This window comes from Saccoglossus kowalevskii, chromosome 5 (assembly GCF_978046115.1).
Source record: "Saccoglossus kowalevskii chromosome 5, keSacKowa6.1, whole genome shotgun sequence".
In the NCBI taxonomy this organism is placed as follows: Eukaryota; Metazoa; Hemichordata; class Enteropneusta; family Harrimaniidae; genus Saccoglossus; species Saccoglossus kowalevskii.
Genome location: NC_140645.1, coordinates 36,452,356 through 36,460,246, shown reverse-complemented (window position 1 = coordinate 36,460,246; position 7,891 = coordinate 36,452,356). Strand labels below are relative to the sequence as shown.

At 36.4% G+C, this 7,891-nt stretch overlaps 1 long non-coding RNA gene across 1 annotated transcript; it reads left to right on the top strand.

The window, feature by feature from the left end:
• Positions 1-3,490: 3,490 nt before the first annotated feature.
• On the top strand, positions 3,491-5,111 carry LOC144359584 (uncharacterized). The gene is made up of 2 exons (XR_013422042.2): positions 3,491-3,547; positions 4,750-5,111. It is a non-coding gene; the product is annotated as an uncharacterized LOC144359584 (long non-coding RNA).
• Positions 5,112-7,891: the final 2,780 nt, after the last annotated feature.

The window sequence follows — 7,891 nt, the reverse complement described above, 5'->3', positions numbered from 1 at the left end:
GATACATAATAATTTTCACCATAGTGTTCCATATCTTTTTACTTTCGCTTGTAAAAATGGAAGAAATTATTCGTATTCTTAAAGAGAAGTAGATCTTTATTTTACAGTCTCCACTTAGACTTGCTTGCAGTCTGTTGCGATTCCGATGAAAAATCTTGAAAAATAAATATAAATTGCGTAAACGAGGGGGTGAACGCGAAAGTCATGTGACCGCGAAATATCAACAGACTTGCCAACAGTGTTAGCGCCCTCACAGTTCAGGGACTCAACCGAAGGAATCTACCACGACTGCTTCATCATATAGTACTCAATTTATACCAAAGACCTCAGATATTAGAATATATTCATCATAAATTGTCTAAAATAATAATCTATGACCGCCTTATCTGCAATTAAAGAATGGTCTAAACTACACGCCATCATTTTCTATCAACTGCTTTTGAGTAAATTTCATTTTTTCGGCCATCTTTTCTCTCTGGAAACATAGTTACTATTCTTCTAGTAACCGTGGTTAAATATGTTTGAGCACAAAAGAGTCTTCGTTGTCTCCCTCACTTCAGGTGTGGGATAATGCTGGGAAAAGCCTGCCCGGCTCCAAAGTCTGGTTTTGTATCGACCAGTCACTATGCACTTAAAGCGGGAGGATCGTCACCAGTGCACGCGCGTGAATTGAGTTCCAAGCGACGATAACAACACACGCTAAAAACGCAAAGGCTCATGGCTAGGCGCACAAAGTAATTCATTAGGCACATCGTGGAGTGAGATTACACTTTTCTGTGAGCAGTATTATATTATAGGAATGTCCATCATTATAATACCATGAACAAACAAACAGATCATTCACTTCTGAACCTTCGATCAGTGCACCCTCTCCCAAATGCTCAACTGACTTTCCTACAAAGAACATACATTTCTATGCACGTGCGGACAATGTTCATAAAAAAAATCAGTGAAAAAGCGAGTCACTACAAAAACAGATCAAATTGTGAAATTGTCTCTCTGCCTGTCCTTTGGCATAGGCTCAAACATAAACATAATTCCCATTTTCAAGTTAATAGTGACAGAAATAAAATTCAGTCTTCAATACACCCAAACCATAACATTTGGCATTGAAGTACCTAAAGCGCGGTAGTCGTTGCGCTGCGCATGTGCGAGATATATGGGTCTCATATAAACAAATATGGCGACTTTGACTGTTGCGCAGATCAACGAGTACGAACTGAGACGTTTCCAAGCTTTAATTGGGTATTTTTAGGAGATTGGAAGGTATTGAAGGAGTCACCGGCGGTAATTAGTGCAAGTCGCGTCCAGTTCAAACCTCATGTGATTTCCATTGGAAAAGCGCATTGGATTGTGGGAAAATCAATGTTAATCAACATAAATGTCGCACACGCGCAGAGCGACGACCACCGCCCTTTAATAATATTGAAATGATCCCATTGAACTGTGGTCAACAGTTAGTAATGACCCACCCACAATAGCATATATAACATAATGGAATGATCCACAGTCTTGCGTTGTGGTCACTATTTACAAGTGGCTGTCACATAATAGAATATAAAACACAATGGTTGTGTACGGCTATCACTAACACCGACGTGAGAATATTCATATTTAACTGATTACCCAGATAACGATAGAGATAATTATGGTAAATATATTCACGAGATTCATCTCCGTTTTAATTGTATTGGTGATATCGAGTTTCGTCAGCGAATTGACAGGTATGTGAAGGAATTCAATATTTGCTTTTTATCGTGCGTCAAAGTGGTGTCACACAACATTAAATATATTAGTGTTTGCTACTTGGTTTTAGAATATGAGATTGCCACTGTTTACAATATATGTGGGAGTAATTATTGGTGTCGTGGAAAACGACGTCGCTGTACATGTACGACAAAGATATTTGAAGTGTAAACCTCTTTATATCAACATATCTTTTTGTATCAACTTAGTAACGTCAATACTGACATGTCTTTATGTTTACATACATTGATGACAGTCATCGTTAACCCTTAGACAACTTATTAGTTGTCTGAGGTTAAAGGGCGGTAATCGTCGTGCCGCGTCCTGTTCGATATGGGACTCATAGCGACGTATAGAAATTTCCATTCGGGGCATGATACGTTATTTAGAACATGGTTATTCATCACATAGCGGAACACGGTGACGCCTCGGGTCACGATTCACTTAGAAGGTTAAATAGCACAAAGTACATGGATACCAATTATAATGTGCATTGTGAAGCAACGTCATGGCACAGAAGCATGGAATGTAAAGGAGAAAGTCACAATAGAACCAGTGAAACACGATTTATTCACACAAATTATTATAAATTTTGTTAAGATCCCGAACTAGGCATGAATGATTTATGTATTGAATGTACGTGAGCAGGTAGCCCGGGTAGCCAAGTGGTGATGGAACTCCTATATATTATCGTCGCCTCTATTACATACCTTCCATTTCCACCTGTGCGTCATACATGGCCACAGTAATGATTATAATAGTACCTATATCTGTTTTATTTGTATTCGCTTCAAAAAGTGGCAAAATTCATTGTGAATTTATTGTAAAGACCACAGTTTAGCATAAAATTCATCCTTGTTTTTGTTTTTATATTTAAATAATCCTTTAATAACGCTACACAAAGATTCAATTCAATGACGTAACGTCTTGGCTCTGTAAAGCCTTATAAAAGCCATTGTTCCACATCTATGAAAGATGGGTTCCGTCTCATGAAAAATCGTACTGGTTTCAGTTGGTGATTTACATACTTATTGGTTTGTTTCTAAGCGAAATGACGACTGGCAGTGATCAGACAGATCCAAATTTAAATAATGAATTGTGTGTATATACCATGGCTGACAACAGTGTAGTCGACCACACTGCTTCCTGTACTTTTGTCATTAAGAATAACAAAATTAAATGCAATAAATACTTAAATTAATTTATTGACTGGCATAATTATTCTTGAGTATCATCAATTTGATTGAAATAAGATTCTAGTTTGGGCTTTATTTTTTATAATTATGAGATAATAAAAATATTATGTAAAACTAATTAAATATATAAAATAAAATTAAATTTACGCCGTATAATACATCATATTTTATTCAGATTAGAGTATCATTTCCATTTTTTGTAAATGTCATGTTATCCTGACACAAGTGGTAGTCAGAAAACTTGAAGTGAGCCACATCCTGATCATTTTGATGTATGTTAGAACAACTGCACAATTTTTGCATTGTCTTTTTTTTCAAAAGTTGAAATAAATTGGAATCTTCCCAGCTAAAAAAACATGACTAGACAACTTGAAGGTAGACTGTGACGAATTATTATTATTATTATTATTATTATTATTATTATTATTATTATTATTATTATTATTATTATTATTATTGTAGCTTTGTCATGTTATTCGTGTGTACGACAAGGTTCCCATGAAGACTGTAATACAAATACCATAACATGCGACGTAGACAGTGGAGAAGACGCCTGTTATACAGAGACCGAGAGATATGAACACTTCGGAAAGAGATATACTAAGGTAGGACCAGTCAGCGTGGAAAACTGTACAGATTATGCAATGAGAAATACTTGTACATGGTATGCTTATGTATTGGGATTTAATACCCTTCCATTGTTATCCCACGTGTTATAATACTGTGTTTCAATTATGTGTTGTTGGAATGAATGCATCTCGGAAAGTGATAAACTCGTCCAAGTGACCCGTCCACGTGGAGTGAAGCTATGTAAATGTAATCCACGTGACGTAACAATGTGTTCAACCTGGAAGAGAGTGGAAGATGAAAAATAGAACACTTATACACATACTTTATGTTGTTGCTATACAGCATGCATGCATAAATATCATAATACTGTATATAGTTTATTTTATTCCATCAACAAACTTTGTATTGCTACAGTAGTGATGATTTTTTGTCAATTTTACGGACCAAAATGTCCCTGAGAGTTACATATAAAAACTAAATATATCCACAACAAATAAGAATTCGAATTTTTAAAATAGTAATTTTGAGGTTCACATAATACTTTTGGTCAACGCAAGACATCGAAGTATTCGCATTGAATTTATGAAAATCATAGTTCTCCCTCAAAATTTATATAGGATCAATAATAAATCTATTTTGATTTATAGATGACGGATTTGACCAAATTGTACTATCACACGTACTGTAAACTATATTTTAATACATTACGAAAATAATTTAATGGAAGCATTGAAACGTGTGAAGCTCAAATTTCATTCAATCCCCACAAGGTAGCAACGCTGTAGCGCCCTCACCAGGCCTATTCAGCAACGCTGTACGTTTAACAACATTAACACTTTTGTCAATTTCAATTGAATGTGTGAATACTTTAATGCCAAAGGATTATCTTTCTGAACAAGTATTATCTATAGCCTGCTTCAAAATGTACGCAGAAAATAGGATTTTCTAGATTTCTCAGCTACTTTCTTCTTAAGTTACACGAAATTCGAACACAAGTTGATCATCCTGCACTTTATCAGAATCAGTCGCTATTTGTTAATTACAACTTTTAAAAGGCGTCCCTCCAAATCACGGAGATCAATTATAATCAGCTCAAAATGTTGCTTACATATTTACCAATAAACCTAAAATAATGGTTATATTCTAATTATAAAAGTCTCACTGCAGTTAAAATTAAAAACTAAATTTGAACTAGTTTTACTGTCGAAAGTTATTTTTGTTTTTTTTATCTCTCCAGGGCTGCACGAACTATGCAACGTGCGAACAAATATCGGACTTAAATACGGATTGTATGCGGTCTCCATCGGACTGCAGATACTGTTGCCAAGAGGGAAATCTATGTAATGAATTTAGCCATTCAACAAGACACTCACAAAGCAACATAGCATTGGTGCTGGTCGCCACAATTCTGTATGTTTATTTATGAGCGTATTGAATAGCGTCCATATAGTTTGGATTATGCAGAGAAGAGACTGGCATCTCGAAGCGTCCTAAATATTATTAGTTCCTTTACATTTGTATTTACCGAAAATAATGACAAAATATGGAATGAGCGTATATATTTATATTTATTAAAGCAGCAATAGTTGTATCTATCAATCTGTTTTCTCTGATTTTTATTTTTTATCACTGTCAATTTGTAACGGCCATTGCCGAAATGTGGGCACTAAAACATAGTATAGCATATACGCTCTACGCCCGATGTTGTACCTTAAATCATCCGCACTTGCAAGTGAAAACAGATGGCTGTGAGACTGTGCTAAAATCTCTAGAGGGCGCCATCTATTGAATTCAATTTTGTCAAGCGAACCTGGGTAAATACGGTACACGATGACAAATTACCGGGTGTCCTGTCAAAACTTCACAACTTTTGAAGGTTAAGCCTCCCTCTCACGGTCTATAACGTTCCCATAATAGTGTGCTCCTTGCTCCATATTTTTTAAGGTCTACACGACACGACGTAATTGCGACTCGACTTACATCGGCTTTTCACATAGCATTCCATGTTAAAGCACGGTAGTCTTCGCGCTGCGCATGTGCGAGATATATGGGTCTTATATAAACAAAGATGGCGACTATGACTGTTGCGCAGATCAACGAGTACGAACTGAGACGTTTCCAAGCTTTAATTAGGTAATTTTCATGTTATTGGAAGGTATCGAAGGAGTCACTGGTGGTAATCAGTGCAAGTCGCGCCCAGGTCAAACTTCATACTTGTGATTTCCTTAAAGAGCGCATTGGGTTGTGGGAAAATCAATGTTTATCAACACAAATGTGGCACATGCGCAGCGCGACGACTACCGCGCTTTAAATTAGCCTTGTGTACGACCACTTTGCCTATGCATGTTTAAAACAATATTTCGGTTAGATATGGTAATTTTTATGTGGTTATATTTAAAAAAAAAGTCTTTTGCCCCTTTCACGTGTGTGTGTACTATTCTCGTTTGCTGTAATACAGCAATCTAGCCCTGAGTACAGTCCTGTAGGTTGGCCTCCTTCCGTTGATCATTCGGCCCTCACAGTCCTGAGAAGTCGCATAGACCGGGGATTCGACACTATTGTGAAAGAGTGTATCGGGCGATTTAAGAGGCATTCAGCTTTGCAGTTAAAAAATAAGCAGGTCGATACGTCTAACTATTCTAAATACCTTAACTGGAAGCGAAATTACATAAGATTTCCCACTAGGGTCGATAGAATCGACATTTTCCAACGTCAACCGAAAATATACGCCGCCATCTTGTTCTTGACGCATTCATAAACAAAACGTTGTTTCGTTGCGTAAAACTTGCTTTCGCCAACGTTCCAGTGCTGTAGGTTCATTTTTCGGCCACAAAAAAGGTATTTGTAATCGCTAGATTAGTCGATAGATGTTTTAGCTGGTTACAATCATGAAAACTGCAGAACGGTTCTCCGCCATAAATTTGTAGGCGGGTGTCGAATCCCCGGTCTATGCGACTTCTCAGGACTGTGGGGGCCGAATGATCAACGGAAGGAGGCCAACCTACAGGACTGTACTCAGGGCTAACAGCAATCACGATCACCATGGTGACACTGTTTCACAAGTTTTCAGCCGTCTTTATATAAAATTTATAGAGACACATTACATTTCTAAAAAATGTAAAAATAAAAATCGTACAAGTAAATATACTAGAAATTATGCATATGAACCAGGGTCATTCAGATGGTAATACCAAATACCAATACATTTCTAGAAAGTTCGCTATAGACGTACCTGTCTTTCATTAAACTTCAGTCCAGTTCTTTCAGAGAATTACTTCATTTCTTCAATTGTTTAGCAATTTTACCCTTTTTGTCTATAATGTAGTATTTATAATGTAGAACATTTTGTACGTATTTGTGTTCTCTAATACCTATAGATGAATCTTTAGCAAATAATGTTAACATCTGTGGCAATGAAGCGTAAGGTGTAAACCCTCTACCTTATTTATCAAGAACAGATTGCTAAAACTGTTCAGTCTTCGTACATTTTCAGAAGAGGTCTCTTGTGCGATATTTTATTCATGTCTGTGAAACGTCCCGTCTTTACGATTTCTGTTTGACCCCGTTCACATAGCTTACCATGATACAATAAACTGAACACATTCCTGGCTGATCTCTAAACCTTTAATATAATTACTAGAATGGCACGTGATTTGAGAAATGTCCTAAGCCAGAACAAACTGCGTGTGGAAAAAATAGGGAAACCTTGACGAACTCCCCGGAAAATAGTTATTACATAGTCCATCACACAACTTGATATATTAGTATACAAAAGAGTGTCTAACAAGAACAATTAACAGAATGGAATGTATTTTATAATTTCCAGTATTTTGTCTAACATACCGTCTTCGGTTCTATTTACGCCTCCAATAATTCTGCCTTTTACTAAGACTGTCTGAGTACAATGTATTAAAATAGACTATTTCTAAGCGATTGGAAGGACATTTGGTATCAATTTTGTAATCACACTTAAGAAGTGAGATCGGTCGCCAATTTTTAATAAATCTGCGACCACCTTCTTCTCAAGCAGTGTAATAACACCTTGAGCCAGTGAACACGAGAACTGCTCTTGTTTGAAAGCGATGTTTAATGAATCAACAACATATGTACCCACAAGTGACACTATTCATAAAAGCCGATTGACCATCATTCCCCGGTGTTTTATTCGAAGAAAATGACTTAATACGTAGCAGCAATTACTTCTACAATGGCGATTCTTCCTTCGCAATTATTTAAACAAAAGATTATGTTAATCTTGTGTTTGTTTCATCTATTTTAGTGGAATACAGATTCGTAATTTCATTATTAATATCTTGCGACCATGCAACATCGGTCATTTCAACTCAAAAGTTCACAACCAAACAGTGCCGGCAACTGTG